The sequence below is a fragment of the Lactuca saligna genome, chromosome 5 (assembly GCF_052625555.1).
Source record: "Lactuca saligna cultivar CGN05327 chromosome 5, ASM5262555v1, whole genome shotgun sequence".
NCBI classification, from domain to species: domain Eukaryota; kingdom Viridiplantae; phylum Streptophyta; class Magnoliopsida; order Asterales; family Asteraceae; genus Lactuca; species Lactuca saligna.
In genome coordinates, this window is record NC_136421.1 from 8,646,633 (window position 1) to 8,667,267 (window position 20,635).

Below are 20,635 nucleotides of genomic sequence, written 5' to 3' on the forward strand. Positions count from 1 at the left end.
ATCAAATTTTTCCTCAAATCCTCAGTTTGAGTTTAGATATGCCCGAAGATGCATCTGAATCCCTCAAACCAAGGCTCTGATACCAAATTGTAACACCGTAAAATTTAAAACAAATTTTCGCATTTTAAACACATTTTTCCAAACACATTGATTAACAAAATCCCATTATATCATAACTTTGTTTCACAAAATATTTCCGAAGATCAAATACATAAAAAACCCATGTGTGTGTACGAATCATGATGGTGCCTTCCCGCAATCATCACTTGTACCTGAAACACATTACACATAACACTGTAAGCATAAAGCTTAGTGAGTTCCCCAAAATACCATACATAACACACACTAGCCACTCGAGGCTATAACTCTGTGGGCCCGTGGGCCCTAACTCTATGGACCCTCTGGTCCTAGCTCTGTGAACCTTCCGATTCTAACTCTGATGTACTCTAATATACACATGGCATAAATCACATAGACATAATGCAGTGCAACACATCACATAATAGCATACAATAACTTTGTCACATGACTCTAGCTACCACTCAAGGTAAAGTATACTGAGAAGACTCACCTCAGATATCTCGGTAAATCTCTGACTCGGTAGAAATACGATCTAGCCTCCACCTAATCACATAAAGTAATACTCTTATAAATATAACTCTCAGGACTAGACTTAACCCTCTCTAGGCACCCTCACAAGGGTAAAAGACCATTTTAGCCCTCCTTTGGCTCAAAGGCCCTCATTGTTGACCAAACCCTAAAAGTCAACCAAAGTCAACGGTCAAACTTTTGACCCGACTCGTCGAGTGCACTTGGGCAACTCGATGAGTCCACACATGTCCACTAACTCCCTAGTCTCGCTTGGCATTTTGAGTCCCTCCCCTTGCTCGACTAGTCACACTTGGCATGAATCGTGGAGCTACCCCAACTCAACTCGCCGAGTCTCAAGATCAACTTGGCGAGTTCCGTCTTGAACTCCAGTCCTCTAATCCCTCTCTGACTCACTGAGTTATGCCCCCAACTCGGTGAGTCTACTCGCTGAGTGATTTATGGGAAACACTAACCCTACTCGACGAGTCTGATCTTTGGACTCGGCGAGTTCATGCCATGCAAAAACTCCATTGACTTCCTGAGGTCAGATATGTTCCTTAAACCCATAGATCTGACCTTCCCAAGAATGATAATCATGTAAAGTTCAGACCTTGACACTCATATAACATCTAGATGGTCCTACTTGGTGATTTAGCCCCAAAAATAAACTCCTAAGGTTCATGGCTCCCAAAATAATCCATAAAGCTCTAAGGGTTAAGGTCTTTGGACCTCTTTGAGTCCATATCCAAAGCATAATCTTGAGAAGGGACCAATTGCTCCACATATCCATTCTCTAAAGGGGTTAGGAAACCCTAACTCTAAGAATCAATACTAAAACTGAAGAAGGTTTGAATAAATACCTCAAGATGAAGTCTCTGAACTCTGAAATCACCAGATATGCTCCTCCTTCAACCTCCTATTGCCTTGGTCACCTGCTTTTTGTAATCACACCAACAAAATGATCAAAAGTGGCCTCTCTTCCCTCACAAATGCTCTAGATCTCTTAGGGTCTCTCTCTGGGGTTTGGTAGCCGCAAATGACGGCCCTAAGGGCCTTTAAATAGGTGCCAAACTCGGGAAATTAGGGTTTCATTAAACAACGTGGACTTTCCGAGTCCACTCATGGACTCGCCGAGTCCGGTCATGAACCCGGATGAGAATCCGCGACCCTACTCGGCGAGTCTAACACCAGCTCGTCGAGTCCCTCTACAAACTCCAAAATAAATGAATAAAATAATATACCTGGGAATCCGGATGTTACAATTAGAGTCATCTCCGTCAATTCTTGAAAAACGCATGAAGGTGTCCATTGGGTTCACAGATCCTTGCACATTTGTGCTCGCCGTGCCTAAACCACCTGAATGTAATGTAAGAAGAGAATGATTTCCTGAGCTTCCTTGGTCTCCTTGACCCGTGGTCAAGTTTGGCCTCGGCTTAGTTCTGCCAAAGGCGGAAGAAGTGCCTTGTGGATGGGACTGTGTTTGGAGTGTATGGGTGACATTCAAGAGGATGGAGTTCAACTCCTCGGATGACAAAATATGCAGTCGGGAAGCCTTGAAGACTTTATTGCGAGAACCAGTATTACCCTTTGGGAATGTACCGGAGGGGAGTCTCCTCTTTGTTGTGATTCAGACTCACTTTTTGAGTCTGAGAGGAAAAACATAGTGTTATCAAGTGGATGTGCAGGCATCCCAAGGACTACCAGAGCCTATTGAGAGGCTGAGGTATCAGTCCGATTATGCATTTGGCTAGTGGGATCAACTTTCCTTTTCTTAAGGATAGAGATGGGTTGGTCATCTTCGTCAGAATCACTACCGGAGTCATGGCGACTCGGTTCAGCAGTTATGATAACTGGTGGTGATTTTCTCTTCTTTGATGGTTTGGATGATTTGGGGGCATCCTTTTTGGGAGTGCTAGATTTCTTTGCTATGCGGGGACCATGAAGAGAAGAAACCTTATGTTTACGTCTCTGAGAGACATTAAAAAGAGTGGTAGAAGAAGGAATTGCGGTACCTTCAGGGTTTAAGGTTGCAGATGGAAGAGGCGGGGTAGGAAGGTATGGGTCAATACCTTCTGTAGCCTCTACGTGGTCTGAGACATCAGCACTCTCAAGACCAAGTGAAGTGAGGATGTAGGTAGGGAGACTGCGGATAGGACCAAAAATAGTTTGATCAGAGGAAGGGTTGTACCTTTTTAAGTCTTTGGTGACAAAGAAATTGATGTCGTCATCCATGTCAATCTTGGAATCCGTATGCAAGTATGATATGCACAAAGACCAGAATCAAGCAAAAGTAAGCTCAGATGGGTTCTGCCTCGGGTTCTCCTTGGGAATGTACTGGAGAAAATCATCCCATAGAATTTGACCATAGTTCACATTGCGGCTGGTGAAGATGATCCAAACCAGTTCTAAAAGCTTTAATCCCATGTTGTCCGTGCCTCCGGTTCTACTGGACAAACTGCGGATGATAAAGTGATAGACAAACTGCCATACCGCAGGCAATTTGTTCTTCTTGAACTCACAAATGCCTTTTATCTTCTTCTGATAGCCCATTTTGTACAGTGCAGTGGTGACATCCGCCATTGATGGAGTAAAGAACTTCACAGATAGATGAATCAGAAGATTGATTGCTGAAAAGAACTTTTCTTTGGTCAAGATGAACAAAGCATCATTAACAAGTTTGAGATGAACTTCTTGAGGATTATCGACTGGGCTGTATGCATAAAAAGCACACTTGTAGAGAGTGGATAGTGGATCAATGTCTGTAAATGCATCAAAAGGTCCAAAAAGGGGATGATTCTTCAAGAACTTGATCATCAGTTTGGTTGGTGCATTGTAAGTGGGTTGATCATCGAACACAACTCTGAAATTGCTTGATGCAATCGTGGGAGAGTCTGAACCAGTTGGGTTCGCTGATCTAGAAGCTTTGGATTGTTTCTTGGAAGCGCCGGATTTCACCATTGTTGAGTTTGAAAGAGCTTGAAGAATGTAGAGAGGGGTCTGTTAATTTGCAGAGAAAGATTGAGGGTTTTGAGAGCATATAGGTTCCTTTATGGAGAAGAAAGGAGGTTTTATAGTGATTTGTAGAAGCGCGAAACGTTAAGGTTTTTGACCTAGGTGAAATTGGGTAAAAAAGGTTTATTTGCGAAAAAAAGAATTTTTAATCTTAACCACATATTAGCAGAAAGGGATAAAGATTAAGAATTGGGATTAACCAAAAAAAGCACTGCATTTAATGAAATGTGAGATCACGTCTTGAGTACGTGCGGGGTGGGTGAGAAAAATCCGTTGGATAAATTAGAAGTTGTAACAGATGGGATGGTTTGGGTGATATGAAGAGACATTTTAGAGGATTTGATTTGGAAAATCTTTTATTTTGTCATCATACCTAAAATAGATCTGACACCAGGTTTTGGGGGAGAAGAATGTGAGAGTTTCTCCAAGGAATGTTTTTATTTAATGTTTTATTTAATGAAGGATCATTAAATAGCACGCTATTTTTTTTAAAAAAAAAATTATTTATTTTTATATATTTTTAAAAAAAAAGAACCGTCTGTAAAGTAATTAATGTGACTGCGGATGAACACATCATTGTGGATGACTTCTTTGATATTGCGGATGACTGTAATGAGAGAAACTGAGAAGAGCACTTGTACAAAAGTTAGTAATAACAAACAAGAAGGACCCATGAAAGATAGATGTAATATATGGTTGCGGTACATTGACTGCGGTACACAGAATGTTCCGAAACCATCTATTATCAATGACTTTCAGTTAGAACCACAATGGAGACCAGGAAGGTCTGTGGTGCCTGTGAATTAAAGAAGAATTTAGGGTCCGGATTCATCATTCCCAACATTTGTAGGAACACATTGAGTTTTGTAGAGTTAAGTGCTTTTGTAAAAACATTAGCAATCTCTTCATGAGTAGGGACAAAGATGAGTTCAATATTACCTTTCAGAATGTGGTCTTTGATGAAGTGATACCATAGTTCAATATGTTTAGTCTTGGAATGCTGAATAGGATTATGAGAAATGGCTATGGCACTTTCAGAGTCACAATAGATTGGTATCTGCAACATTCTGTATCCGTAGTCTAACAATTGTGTCTTCATCCAAAGGACTTGGGAACAACAGCTGGCTACGACCACGTATTCTGCTTCTGTGGTAGATAATGAAACACAACTTTGTTTTCTTGAGGACCAGCTGACAAGTCTACCTCCTAAAAATTGGCATCCACCAGAAGTACTTTTTCGATCAAGTTTGCATCCGACATGATCCGCATTAGTAAACACTTGAAGACTGAAGTCATTGCCTGTGGGATACCATAGACCAAGAGATTTTCTTCCTTTTAGGCATCAAAGAATTTGTTTGGCTACGGTCATGTGTGACAGTTTTGGGTCAGCCTGATACCTTGCATATACACTAGTTGCAAAGACAATGTCCGGTCGGCTTGCGGTGAGATATATTAAAGAGCCAATGATACCTCTATAAGTCTTGTGATCCACTGATTCGCCAGAAGGATTAGTAGAGATCTTATATCCGAAGGCCATAGGAACCTTAGCCGAGGAACAATTGTCCATAAAGTATTTCTTCAGAAGTTCAGTGGTGTATTTCTCTTGATGAATAAATATCCCTTGCTGAATTTGTTTGACTTGAAGGCCTAGAAAGAAGTTACTCTCTCTACTCATGCTCATTTGAAATTTGTTTTTCATGAGCTTAGTAAATTCATCCACCATTTCTTGATCCATCGATCCGAAGATGATATCATCCAGATATATTTGTACAAGCATAAGGTGTGAACCGTTTGCTTTTCTAAATAGTGTGGGATCAATCATTCCACTTTTGTAACCTGAAGAGACTAGGAATTTAAAAGGAGTCTCATACCAAGCTCTAGGGGCTTGCTTCAGACCGTAGACTGCTTTTTGAAGCTTGTAGCAGTAATCAGGGAACTCGCTATTTTTAAAACCAGGAGGTTGTTGAAGATAAACTTCTTTCAATTCCCCATTGAGAAAAGCGCTCTTAATGTCCATTTGGTGTACTTTGATGTTTTTGTGGGAATCATATGCTAAGAAGATTCGGATTGCTTCCATTCTAGCCACCGGAGCATATGTTTCATCGTAGCCAATGCCTTCTAGTTGACTAAAGCCTTTAGCAACTAGTCTTGCCTTATTTCTGATAACCTCACCAGATTCATCTAGTTTGTTCTTGAACACCCATCTTGTACCAACAATAGTTTGGCCTTGTGGAATGGGAACAAGTTGCCACACTCTATTTATTTCAAATTCTTCCAGTTCTTATTGCATTGCAGAAATCCAATCTGGTTCTAATAATGCTTCATTGATGGATTGAGGCTCGACTGCGGACATAAATGTTGCATAGTGACAATGATCAGATAAATATTTGGTAGACCGAGTTTGGATACCTGCGGATGGGTTGCCAATAATTTGATCTGGTGGGTGATCCTTCGTCCATAAATGTAGACGAGTCAACAGATGATCAGCAGTTGCGGTTGAAGGATTGTTTTCAATATCAGAGGTTGCTTCAGATGGAGAAGGATGTTCCCCCTGGATTTGTGAACAGCCTACAGAATCATCTTGACTTGTTGGAGCGGGAATGACATTTTCTAGAGTTGTTTGGAGAGGTTCCCCCTGGATTGCTGAAGGGAGTTCTTCTGGAACCTGAGAAGGTTCCCCCTGGACTACTGATGGAAGTGATTTTCTGAGAATGGGAGCTTGAGCATCATCAAGTACTGGAACCTCGATGGTTGTGGTATGAACCGGAGTAGAGCTTTCCCCCTCAACTGGAGAGGTGAAAGTATTGAGAGATGCTACTTCGGATAGAGATGGACCAGAAACATCAGCGTATTATTATTGAGTAGTTGCTGATACAAGAACTTCGGATAGTGTTGCTGTTTCAACAGGGTCAAAAAGATCATCATAATTTACTTCAACTAGGTTTAGAGGACTTGAGGAAGCAGTAATGTCGCTTTCCATGATCACAGTGGTTTTAGTAGATGGAAGGGCGTTGTGGATGTAAGAGTCATCGAACTTCACATCAAAACTTTCAATGATTAACCTTGTACGTCTGATGAGAACCCGATATGCAACCTTATTTGTGGAGTAACCCAAAAAGATGCCTTCATCTAACTTTGGTGCAAACTTGTTAAGTTGATCTCTATTGTTGATTACAACACATCTACACCCAAAGATGTGAAAGAAACAAATATTTGGCTTGTGGTTGTTGAGACCCTCATAAGGTGTCTTGTTGAGGCGTTTTCACACAATGCTTCGGTTCTGAACGAAGCATGCGGTTGCTATAGCTTCAGCCCAGAAGTAAAGAGGAAGATGTGCGAAGTTGAGCATAGATCTGGCTGCTTCAACAAGGGTCCACTTCCTTCGCTCTACTACACCATTTTGTTGAGGTGTATACGGAGCTGAAAAGCTATGAGAAATACCTTTTGACACCAAGAAGTTGTTGAGAGGATGATTAGTGAATTCAGTGCCATTGTCACTGCGGATGCGTCTTACAGGAAGCTTGATCTGGAGTTCTATTTCTTTGATGAAGTTTATTAGAGTCTGCGGTGTTTCAGATTTGAGTCTGAGGAAGAATACCCAAGTGAAGCGAGTGAAATCATCAACAATAACCAATATATATTTTCTATGATGGAGACTGGCTACGGTTGATGGAACGCAGAGATTAGTGTGAAGTAGTTCAAGTGGTTCGGATATAGAAGAGTCAATCACCATGGGGTGACTTGCTTTTGACTGCTTACCACATTCACAAGCAGGACATAAAGTGTCATTGCTGAAATTGAGAATGGGTAGATCTCTGACCAATTCTTTAGTGACTATGGAGTTGATGTATTTGAAGTTGAGATGAGAGAGTTTATGGTGCCATAACTAGGTAACTTCGGATACAACTTTTGAGAGAAAGCACAGTTGCAGTTTATCAATGATGAGAGAAACATCCAAAGGATACATGGTGCCTTCGGATCGTGACTTGATTAAGCAAGTGCTTCTATCACTTGTCATGATGTAACCGAATTGATCATCAAACTCAACTCGATGGCCTGCCTTACATAGTTGGCCAACACTGATGAGATTGTGTTTAAGGCTTTCTACATAGGCAACCTTCTGTATTGAGAAGTTCCCCATAGTGAGTACACCATAACCTCAGATAATGCCATTCACATTGTTGCCAAATGTAACATTTCCACCATTACATATAGGCCTGAAATCCAGAAGGTATTCTAACCTTCCGGTCATGTGCAAGGAGCAGGCACTATGGATCAACCATTCTTCTTCTTGATCCTCCTTGCACAAAGCCTACAAAAGTTAAGTGGTTAATTTGGGCACCCAAGCGAGTTTGGAGCCCGGAGTCACATACGATGTTTTAATCGATACATGATGTGAGGTTGTAGGGACAGGTTTTAAGTCAACTTTCAAGTTTAGTCCTAGGCGTTTGTGATTTTTTGAAGTTTTGTGAGATTATGAAAAGTTACAAGTCTTTTGAGAACGATGGCATTTTTCATGAGAGAGGATCTTTTGACACTGACATTGACACGTGAATTTTTTTTTCATTTTGCCTGACATTTGGCTTGGTCTGTGGTTTTGAGGAAGAAGTATGATTTTGTCCAGTGTGAGGATTGTAAGATTTGATCTTTTTGTTTGTGTGTTTTGAAAAGGTGTTTTTTGTAGGTGTGTAGACACGTGCAGACCTTTTGTGATGTGATTTCTTAAACTCTTGAGGTGACCTTTTGAGTGCCGGAGTTGACAAAATTCATTTCCATTTTTGAGTTTTTGAAAATGACATTGGAAGGTTTAGAGTAGGTAGAATACCTTTCCATTTTGGATTAGCTAATGAATAGACCTGAAAACCATTTGATCTAAAAGACTTATCCTTAGAGTTGGATGTTTTTTGAGTAGTGTCAGAAACAGTGAACTCCTTCCTTTTTGTTTTCTTGGAAACAGTTTTCTTGAAATGATAATTTAAGAAAACAAGTTTTTATGGACTTTTTGACTTTGGACATTTCACAGATTTCTTTTGTTTTGAATGAATTTTCTGTTGTTTCCCACGGGAACGAAATTTTTCTTTAAAAACTCTTTTTGCTTCGGTCTTAGGAGAACCACAGTCAGTGATGTTTAATTGCAGTTTCCTTAAATCTTTTGGAGATTTGAAAAACAGGGACTTGATTCATCCGAACTGGAGAAGTCAGGACTTTGAGAACATTGACCAAATTCAAAATTTTCGATTGGTAATTCATGATTAATTGGTTTAATAGTCACAGAACGTTTGACTATGGTCTACGGTGTAGTGCTTTGAACAACCGCAGAGTAAGTCCTGGTGGACACTTTAGTGGGACATTTGATACTAGGTAATGGGACAGATTGCAGTTTATGACTGCAGTTAAGAACACTACGATCAGACTGTAGAGATGGAAAATCTATTGTGACTTCAGGACCTTCTACAACAATTTCCTCATCAGCCATGGATGATGTCTGAGAATCAATGTGAATTATGTTATCAACATGATTAGAAAATTCAGGGAGAATTTCCTCGATAACTTAGTTATTACTCAGATCATGGAGTTTACCAAAATGAGCTTGGATATCCTCAGGAAATGTTTTGTTATTGACTGGAAACAAAAATTTGCGGTCTAGAGGGACATAGGGATGTTCCGGTGTAAACCGAGGTGAGGAGTTTGTTACGGTTGGGTAACCATTGAACCAACCCCAATTAAAAGTTTTATCATCATTCCCAATATTAACTAGATTTTTAATGGCCTCAGTTTCATTAAAAAGCTTTTCAATTAGAAGATTTAGGCGTACAATTTCCCTCTGTGCTAAATCTATTTGAGTCAAGGCTATTTCTAGTTGTGTTTCACATAACATCCTAGCATCTTTTTGTAGCATCAAGTCCTTCTCTAACATTTCCATTTTGAGTCTCTTATTTTCCAAACGTCCTCTAATGTGGAACATCTCCTGCGAAGCAATGTTCTTCTCATCTAAGGCTTTATTGTAGTCTGTAAGGACGACAACACATGTGTCATTGAGTGTGTCTATGAAAGGTTGACAATCATGCATGTTGTAATTTAAAGTTTGAATCATAAGTTTTACCTGTTCCACAATGCTGAGAGTTCCATCTTTTGCCATATAGCAATGGTTCTTCTTTAGATTGGTTGAGCTGTCATGATCAGCAGTTCCTACCATACAAATCTTTCCTTTTCCTTTACTGAAATTATCTTCATCTTCATCTCCTGATGACCACACTTGATGATTCCTTTTCACTTGAGAAACATAGGCTTTTCCTTTTTCTTTGTCTTCCAGTTCTTGAGCCATTCTGAGATAGAGGGCTCTATATTTCACTATGTTTGCTTTGCAATCCTTGGGAAAATGGTTTTCTTTGTTGCATTTGTGACATATAACAATGTCACTCTTGTCTTTTAAAGAGGTACCAGAGTCAGTTGATTGGGATTGAGGTAGTATATCTTTAGACTGTGTTTGCTGAGGTTGCGGTGGGGGGGAGAGGATTCTTGGTGGAACGAAAGTGATTGTTTTGAAAGTTACGGTTGAAAGGTGGTCGATTGTATTGTTGGTTTTTGCGAAATGAGGGTGGTAAGCGATTGAATTTTTGACTGATAAGATCTATGGCATTCGGAAACTCTTCTTCATCGTCATATTCCGAGTCAGCTTCATATGACTGCGGTTGTGAGTCATACGAATTGGAATAGGTTTGAGTGTGAGGTGATTATGCTACTAGTGCGAGGGGTCCTCCGAAGTCTGAGCATTCCTTGAGTACGGTGGACTCTTGAGCTTGCAACTCTCCATAGAGCTTATAGAAGGATAACGAGTGAATCTTCCTGTCACCTTGTACAATCATTTTGGCTATTGTCCAGTATCTTCCCAAGCCATTAAGGAATTGTAGATTTGTTTCATGATTGCTGCGGATGGTGCTCACATTGGATAGTTTTGTGACAATGAAGTTGAACCTCTTAAAATAGTCTTCCAAAATTTCAGCGGAGTGGGCTTTGAAGTTGTTGAATTCATTGAGTGCTGTAGTGAGCTTCTTGTCTTGAGCATGCTCTGAACCTTCGTACAAGTTTTTGAGAACATCCCGAATCTCCTTTGCTGATTTGCAATTTATGATGATGTCGAAGTTGTTAGGAGCAACTCCATAAGAGATTTCATAAAAGGCAATAGCATCATTTTCCATCTTGTCTAGATCATCTTTGGTGGGACGGTTCAAAGCTGGTTGGCCTCCACCTAGCCTTGTTGTGGCTCTATCTGTTTGGACTGATGTAAGGACTGGGACGTGGGGTCCTTCTTCTATGGATCTCCAGACATCTCTACCGAGTTGTCTGAGATATCTTTCTATCCTTTGAGATCAGTGATGAGACTCATTCGCAACCAGTATTGGGGCTCGATTGGAACCACCAACATTGTTGGAAACATTCAATGATAACGATTGTGCCATTTTGAAGTTTTTTGTTTAGAAATGAGCTTCAGTGGTATAGAAAGCTCTTTGAAAAATCAGAGTCCCGATTTTTAAAAGGTAACCACTATGGCTCTGATACCAATTGTTAAGAGAAACTTTGAGACACACTTGAACAAAATGTTGGAACAAGTAAATAGCAGAATAGTTAATCTCTAAGGATCTGTTAGCTCAACAATAATATTAAGAATTAGAAGTTAGTGAGTTAAATGCGGAAATGTAAAGAAATGTAAATGACAACAATTGTTATATCAAGTATACACAAAAGCAGATTCATAACATGGAATGCTTTCAAACCAAGTTAGTAAGTGAGATCTAGCTTAGTGATTAAGTCACAAGTGACTTGCTCTACAAAGAGACATGATAATAGAAGAAGCTTTTATAAGTAAGATAGAATGAGAACTTGAAGATGTGTATTACAATTTGATAAGAGATTCACACAGCGGTACTGAATACATTAGAAAAGATCTCTATTTATAGAGAAGTTAAAAACTCTAAGAGCAGCCATGCATGGCATATTGGACATTAGAGTGTATTACAGAAAATACAAAATAAACTAAGTAAAGATATATAATGCGGTGCTTGAAGACTTTGGATATCAGTAGATGAAGAGGTTGCTTGACTGCGGTGGCTTGGGTGCTGCGGTAGAAAAAGTTCAAGAGGGTCACTTTTTGATTCAACAAAGGGTGTTTTTGAAAATTCAACAAGAAGTTCTCGACCAATATCGCAACTAGATTTGCTGTTTTTTTAGTAATTTAGGTTTAAATTTCTAAGTATGGATTATGTTTAATATCAAATATGTTATTTCTAAAATATGTTATTTATTCAATATGTTATTGATTTAATATAATGTTAAAAAAAGTAAATGTTGTTAGTGGTGACCATTTCCATAATGGAGTGGGTTGGTGGTGAAGGTGACGTAGCGTAGAGGTGGCACCACTTTTCCGGTGAGTTGGTGGTGACTACTCCATGTAGCCTTAGAGGGTGGCAAAGACTCTTTATATCATATTTCTCCTTCATATTATTTTATCGGTATGTTTGCCACATATCAAGTGTCTTTGTACCAAAATTAGAAGAGGGGAGGGGGTGAGGAAGCGTGACACATTCTTAAGATAAGAGGAGCAAAATGCACCCTTTACAACATCTGTGTCCTTCGTCTAATATGTTTAGATTATTTCGAGGTGAATTTGGGTATATTATTGTTAACATATAAAATATATTTATGCCTAAGAATCATTATATGATATTACTAATGACATCTGATGAATTAATTAAAATCATACCTAGAGTGGCAAATGATGACACGACACGATAAAAATACATGACACAAAATGAAATTGGGACAAAACTGAATTTCGAATTCGTGTTTGTGTCAAGTGTAAAAAACATGATGTCGTGTTCAAAAATTGATACAAAATTGACACGATTTAGCATTTGTTTATCATTTTTTTCATTTTTTTCTTGTTATGTATAAGGATCGTTTTTTCGTAAGGTATGGAATGTATCGTCAAATATTCAATATGATTTCACAAGATCTAGTTTCATTCAAATAAGGGATTCTAGCCAATTGAAATACTAATTAAGTAAACTGATTGTTATATTATGTTATCTTTGTCGTGTTGTATCGTGTTTGTCGATTTTTTAATTGGTTCGTTTTCGTGTTAATTAAAAAACACGACATTGTATCATGTTGTGTTCGTGTTATATAAATTTTTTTCATGTCGTGTAGTAGCGTGTCAAACAAAAACACTATATGATGACCCGACTTGCCACTCCTAGTCTCACATTATAGCAATTTACTACTAATTGGTTATTTATTATAGTAATTTGATTATTAATAAATATAATCAACATTTGTATTTAATTTGAAAAATATTATTTTATGAAAATAAAATTTTATCAACATATTGAGAATTATTGATTTTAGAAAATTATAATAAATAGAACAAAGACTAGTAATATATCATATGGTATGATTTTAAATGTTATGTATAATATTTTGAATACTTTGAGTAACCATTAAGTTGAAAAGTAAATGACTAGTTGGAGATTTTATGAAAGACACTGAACTTTGACTCTTTCAAAGAGTCAAAGCCAGTAGTAAAAGGATAGTAAAGTTGGAATGTTGTCTTGCATCTTACACTCCTATGTCTTTCTCACATTCCATACTTCCATGCTTGACTTTGGTACGTATGTGGTGGTATAAAAAGGAATGCATTAGAAGAGAGAATAGTTAGTTATTTTGATGATCTTCTCTAACATATGCTGCTAAAATAGTAGGTTTTGAGCCCTTCTCCCTTCTCAATTTCTTGCAATTTTGGTGCATGTTTTGAATGGTTATGTTGTTTCTCCTTTAGAGGTATATTTGGTATATACTTATAAGGCTTATGGATAACTAACATAAAAATGAAGACTTGCATATATAGGGGTTTACTCTTGTTTGGTGGATACTTCTAGAGAAGTTCTTCTTTAAGTACTTTGTCATCATCATCAACTTTCTAATTGCCAAAAGGAACCAAAGACTTCAAATGTAACAACGTAAAATTTCCAATTTAATTTTTTCATTTTTAAATCACAAAATGTATATCACATCATAATCTGAAAACCATAACAACAGTGTTTTCAAACAAATCCCAAGATCTCTCTAACATAATCTCCATCTGTGTGGGTGTGTACAAGTCAAGCCTTCGCCTTCCCACGGTCCTCGCTGGTACCTGAGACATCAAACACAACAACTTTAAGCATAAATTCTTAGTGAGTTCCCCAAAATACCACATATCACAAATACGCCACTCAAGGCTAAACCCGACCCTCCGGTCAAGATGTCTCAACGGGATCCTCTAGTCCCGCAGCTCGTCGGACCCTCCGGTCCAGTCATAGCTCGTTGGGACCTCTGGCCCGGTTTGAATCGTTGGACCCTCCGGCCCGGTCTATATAATCATACCGCATACAGCTAACTCATAGCACAAAATCTCTAATATAACACATAATCTCATACATATCACATAAGACCCTCTGGTCAACTCGAAATACCAATCAAGGTAACATATAGTGAGAAGACTCACCTTGCGTATCTCGGAATCACTAGCGCTCGATCTCTCGAGCTATCGTCCTCCTACAACACAAGCATATCTCTACTTAATACCACCTTGACCCTGGCTGACTAACACTACAAAGTAAAACTAGTCAACTCTGGACAACGGTCAAAGTCAACCCCTAACTGACTCTACTTGCCGAGTCAAACCGCTGACTCGCTGAGTCCCCAAGCTCAGAACTTCCCTAAATCCGCGACCTGACTCGCCGAGTCACCCCAAGACTCGCCGAGTCCAACAACTCTGAGTCCACTCGCACCCAACTCACCGAGTCATCCCTTGACTCACCGATTCTCGACGCAACCAGAAAATATTGGGACTCTTCGACAAGACTCGCCGAGTCCAAGAATAGACTCACCGAGTCTAAGGCTATCTTCAACCTACTCGCCAAGTTGTTCATCGAACTCGTCGAGTTCCAGCTCATCTTCAAGCAACTCGTCGAGTCTACCCATGTGACTCACCGAGTACCACCGGTCTGAATCCAAACAGAAGCATTCCAGGCCATGCAATTGATCCAAAGCATAGATCTAGCCTCCTACAACGCATCCATCATGTAAAGTGGCAAACTTTACGTGAATCCAAAGACATCTAGGTCTTATGCACTTTAGGGCTAGGATTTGGGACATGATGGCTTCACTGAGCACTCAAACATAGGGACTTTAATGCACTCTAGACCTTCCCCATTCAAGATATGAGGTAGTAACCTCAGATCTAACCTCCAAACTCCAAAACATCCCAAGATAAGCTCCCCATAAACCTCAAAATGATGAATCCATATGAGCAACAACCCAAGAATGAGATATTACCTCAAAAGAGCACCCCAAATGCAATGAAACTTGAATCCAAGCCAAGCCCCTTGCTCCGAGCCTCCAAACTCCCAAGATTCCTTCAACAAATACTCTTCAAGCTCCCAAATGCACTTTGATCCACTCACACACGAATGCTAAGGGTTTCTGGACTTGAGGATGAGTAAAGGGGCTGGGGGAATGGATGTTAAGTTCTTTATATAGGGCTCAACCCCAAGAATTAGGGTTTTCTCCACTCAGCCCCTATTCACCGATTCTAACCTTGGACTCGCTGAGTCGGCCACTTAACACGCGACCAAATCGCGATCGTACTCGCCGAGTCTACCCATGGACTCCCCGAGTTCCCTTTTTCAATTTACTCTTTTAGCCCTTCAACTCTACTCTTGATATTTTGGGATGTTACAATTCTCCCCCACTTAAATGAGGCTTCGTCCTCGAAGCCTACGACAACTCAATTCCAAAAATACTCCCACAACACGCCACCTGGCCTTAACCGGACCAGGTCCCTCAAGGCATACCCATCGAAACTCGAACTCACTTTCTCTTTCCTTACGGTGTCCTGACCACTGTCTCAAACCAGGCACCGGTTGTACCCTCTGATAATCATACTCAACAACCGAGTACTTCCCATGATGCATCACTATTCCAAATCTCAACAATCACTCGACCCATATGAGCTAGAAAACCATGAACCACCGGATCCCTGATCCGAATCCCACTCTATCCATTCCATGCTGACCGAAAGGCCTATTCTTCAATCTCAGAGCAACTCCCATGAGTCCTCTTCTTGCAATCACACGCACATGCTGCACCAGTCCTCGCACTCTTGAGTTAGGAAAACCCGTCACACTGACGACATCTCCAACATCCCCAGGGGGAACCACCACTACACACACGACCCCCTGATCAGAATCAAGCTGGGAGCCCCAGACTCCATCCTTGCATCCATCCTGAGACTCTTAGCTCTATACCCGCGGAATCCCTCCGCATCCTCACCAAACACCCCAACTTGATGTCATTCCATACCAGCACCGCAATCACGCTGCTCAATGACCACTGATCTAACGACACCTCCTCCCATACAACAGCTCAAAGGTTGGCATACTGGTGATCAACTGATGGCTGTTGTTGCAGGAAAGCTCTGCCAAGGGCAAATACGTGCCGCAACTCTCTCCGAAATCTAATATACATATGCCCGAAGTATGTCCTCGAGCGTCTGAATCGTTCGCTTGCTTTGTAGTGTCCTCAGAAATCACCATGGTAAAGTCTACCTCATTTCTCATATCCCTCTTCGATATTGAACACCACATCAGCTTTTGGCTCCATAGCTGAACCTCCAAAGGTCACACATTTAGTGACCCAAGATATCACACCAACTTCCTCCCTTTGACAAATATTCCAACCTAATGACACGCAAGTCACTAAATTCTCTTCTCCTCATACGAAAAATACAATCCGATCGAAGATCGAATCAGCTTTGACCTCTGGAGTCTGCTGCGCATATCTCATGCGCACCTTGATGAATCCCTCAACAGAGGCGGAGGCCCCAGCCTCGTCCCGGTTTAACCACTAGGCTCCAAAACTCAATATTAGGGCTACTCAAGCCTAAAACTCCTATGCATCGTACACTGATCAGAGAACACTCCATCATCACACTCTCTTGCCGTCCAGTGAGTTCTATGGCTTCTTGCAATATAACGACTGCCTCTTACTAGTGAGTACTACGATTCCCCGCAGCACCACAACGCCAATTGACTAGTGAGTACTACGGTTCCCCGCAGTACCATGACTCCCACTCTCTGACTTGTGAGTACTACAGCTCCCCGTAGCATCACAACACCCTCTGACTGGCGAATACTACGACTCCTCGTAGTATCACGACTCTCTCCCTCTCTCTCTAACTTGCGAGTACTGCGGCTCCCCGTAGCATCACAACACCCTCTGACTGGCGAATACTACGGCCCCCCAGAGTATCACCTTATACCCTCATTCTTATTACAACGCCACACTATGCTCACTGAATCATGCACCGAAGACTCTCATAGAGAATTACACACTTGCCCCAATATACATTACAGACTCTAGCGGCAACCGCTATACACAGAACCCATCTCTGCGGAGATCCACTTCCTTAAATAATTCCCTCTTGATGACAATACCCGAAGGGCTCCCACTGGAACCCTAGATACATGATACATCACTAGTCGCTTCAAACTCAAGACTCTAAATAACTCCGAAATCAAGACGCTATACACGGAAACCAAGGAACACCATCACCGAACATCACAATGTCTTGCCTCTACCACTGATTCTCCTACTCCCAGCACCATACATATACAACAATACATCCCTATGAAGCCTCATAATAATTCTTCATTTGACCTAATGCGCAACTTCACTGTATCCAAACACTCACTTGGAATACAAAGAAAGCGCTAACGCTTCTGAACACACTGATAATCCTCCGGAATCCTTTCCTCTACTGCTCAGAATCCACGCAAGAATACACATACCGGCCCGGAAGTTGGCTGCAGAATGATCTTCTAACCACCCCAAAAGGCATATACAATCCATACTTCGACCTAGAAGTTCTCGACTGCCCATACTGTCATCACGAGCCTTCCACTTGAAATGGCCCTGACCACCGCCAGATTCCTGTCCATTCACCACCCGCCGTGGAGACGCCCATCTCTCTCTTAGACATATACCACCTGCATTATCTCGCCCTGCAACTTTCCCTGATCACCAATGACCCTGATCTCATGAATTCAAGCTGCAGGTTCCTGCATTCAACCCCTAACCGATCTTGCACAAATCTCTGGTTCCCTCAATAAAATATACGGTTCTCCCCCACTAGGGTTCGAACCGTCCGTAATTGGCATACAACCATCCTGCCAATTATTTTTACCAGCAGAATCGCACCTGCCCCTGGCAAGTGCTGCGCAACGACCGAAAATCCCCTTTAAGGAAATCAATCGATCTCATGGACTCTAAACCTCAGATGAAATCCTCAAGAACTTCTTGTCACGACGGCCTCTAGTTGTTCTAGGTCCCGTACCAATCCAATACCAAACAACTCAACTATCCAATAACATCACTGAACCATAGACTGATCCACGAAATCATCATACTCCCCCACCTCGACTCATCAACCAATGTTCCAACACATGGATCATCCCAAGAACAGGGACCTACTCCCATATTCAATCCCCAACGTAGATAGAAACCACTACACAGATAAATTCTACTAGACTCCCCACTGACACCACTACAATACGCCCTACTATGCTCAAATAGGTGTAACGTGGTCCTCGACTATCTCAGTCCTAACTGACTATCTGCTCATGATAAATCACTGCCTCGTGGCACACATGGTACCTGATACTCTGGTGGAAAATCATCATCAATGACAACCTGCAGGGTTTACTCCCAAACCAAAATTTAAACATCATGCCTCCCATGTTTCGCACATGAACACAAATAACACCACTCAGGTCATAGAAGGTGACATCTCCTCTATCGATTGATTGCTCAACTCAGACTGAAATTCTCCCCTCCCTCTGACTCCTTACCAAAATAATCTGAAAGGCTCTCCACCTCCCTCTCAAAGGATGCCTCTTTGAACTCAATCATGGCTCACAGGCCTAAAACCCATAGCATCCAATCTCTACCTCATAAATCGTGACCGGATAACTGGAGAACCATAAGCGTCATTCACTACGAACCATGGTACCCATCCCATGACATCTCTTCTCAATATTCTCTGGTGTATGGTACCCGAACCATAGCATCAATCCTTCATCTGATCCGATGTATGGTACTCAAACGATAACATCACTCCTCAATCTGCTCCGATGTATGGTACTCGAACCATAACATCACTCCTCCATCTGCTCCGATGTATGGTACTCGAACCATAACATCACTCCTCAATCCGCTCTGATGTATGGTACTCGAACCATAACATCACTCCTCCATCTGCTCCAATGTATGGTACTCGAACCATAACATCACTCCTCCATCTACTCCGATGTATGGTACTCGAACCATAACATCACTCCACAATACGCTCATTAGAAACTTTAGAATACCCCCTATATCAAGTATGGGTCCTCTGCTTTCAGTAGTACGGGCCCATACTACCTGCCACATCTACCCAAACATTCCACACGGACTATCCCAGAGCTCCTAAGTAGCTGCTCGGCCTTCTCGATCCCCAATTCCGTCGCGTGCTTGCTCTCTGGCGAAATTCTCTACTCTGCCAGTGCATTCATCTGGCTAAAGTTACTCCCTAGGCTCTTCCTAGATTCCCACACTTCTCTGCCATCAGCTGCTGAAGAGCTCCTAATGATGCCAACCATCTACCTCCTGAATATCCTCATATTCGCTTGGTAGCTGACTCCCATCATCGAGAGTTCAACAAAACTTGAAGCAAGCAGCATTCGAGCATCGAAGAATATATATATATATATATATATATATATATATATATATATATAACTCACTCTGGGTGATAACTCCGCTTGCTCTGCTCATCCTCGAAAGTACCACCGAACTCTTCAACTCTTCCCCTCGCGGGTTTTAACTACTCCTTTGCTAAGTACCACAGTACTTATCTAGGTATCTCCCCTAGATTACTCTTCTACTCGAATCCCCTCAAGGATTCCAACTAAATATTCTCACTCATCACATACTCAAAAGCACATCGCATATAACAGCAATCCCTAGGCTAAGGCATCACAAATCAGGCCACTCTAGTCCTAAGATATGGAATACCTAGCCTGTCTCTAGCATGCACTAATATCTCATAAAGTGCATCATAATATCTCATAACACAAAAGTAAGGGTATTTTGGGGATTCACAGTTCGGGTGCTGGCTGACCGTACACACCTTCCACTCTGCTTGTCTCCAAAACTTCTTTTTCTTTTTATAAAATATTTGTTTTGTTTGAAAATTTCTCAAATCCTCGGTTTGAGTTCAAATACGCCCGAAGGTGCATCCGAATCCCTCAAACCAAGGCTCTGATACCAACTTGTAACAACGTAAAATTTCCAATTTAATTTTTTCATTTTTCAATCACAAAATGTATATCACATCATAATCTCAAAACCATAACAACAGTGTTTTTAAACAAATCCCAAGATCTCTCTAACATAATCTCCATCTGTGTGGGTGTGTACAAGTCAAGCATTCGCCTTCCCACGGTCCTCGTTGGTACCTGAGACATCAAACACAACAACTGTAAACATAAATGCTTAGTAAGTTCCCCAAAATACCACATATCACAAATACGCCACTCAAGGCTAAACCCGACCCTCCGGTCAGGATGTCTCAGCGGGATCCTCTAGTCCCGTAGCTCGTCGGACCCTCCGGTCCAGTCATAGCTCGTTGGGCCCTCTGGCCCGGTCTGAATCGTTGGACCCTCCGACCTGGTCTATATAATCATACCGCATACAGCTAACACATAGCACGAAATCTCTAATATAACTCATAATCTCATACATATCACATAAGACCGTCTGGTCAACTCAAAATACCACTCAAGGTAACGTATAGTGAGAAGACTCACCTCGCGTATATCGGAATCACTAGCACTCGATCTCCCGAGCTATCGTCCTCCTACAACACAAGCATATCTCTACTTAATACCACCTT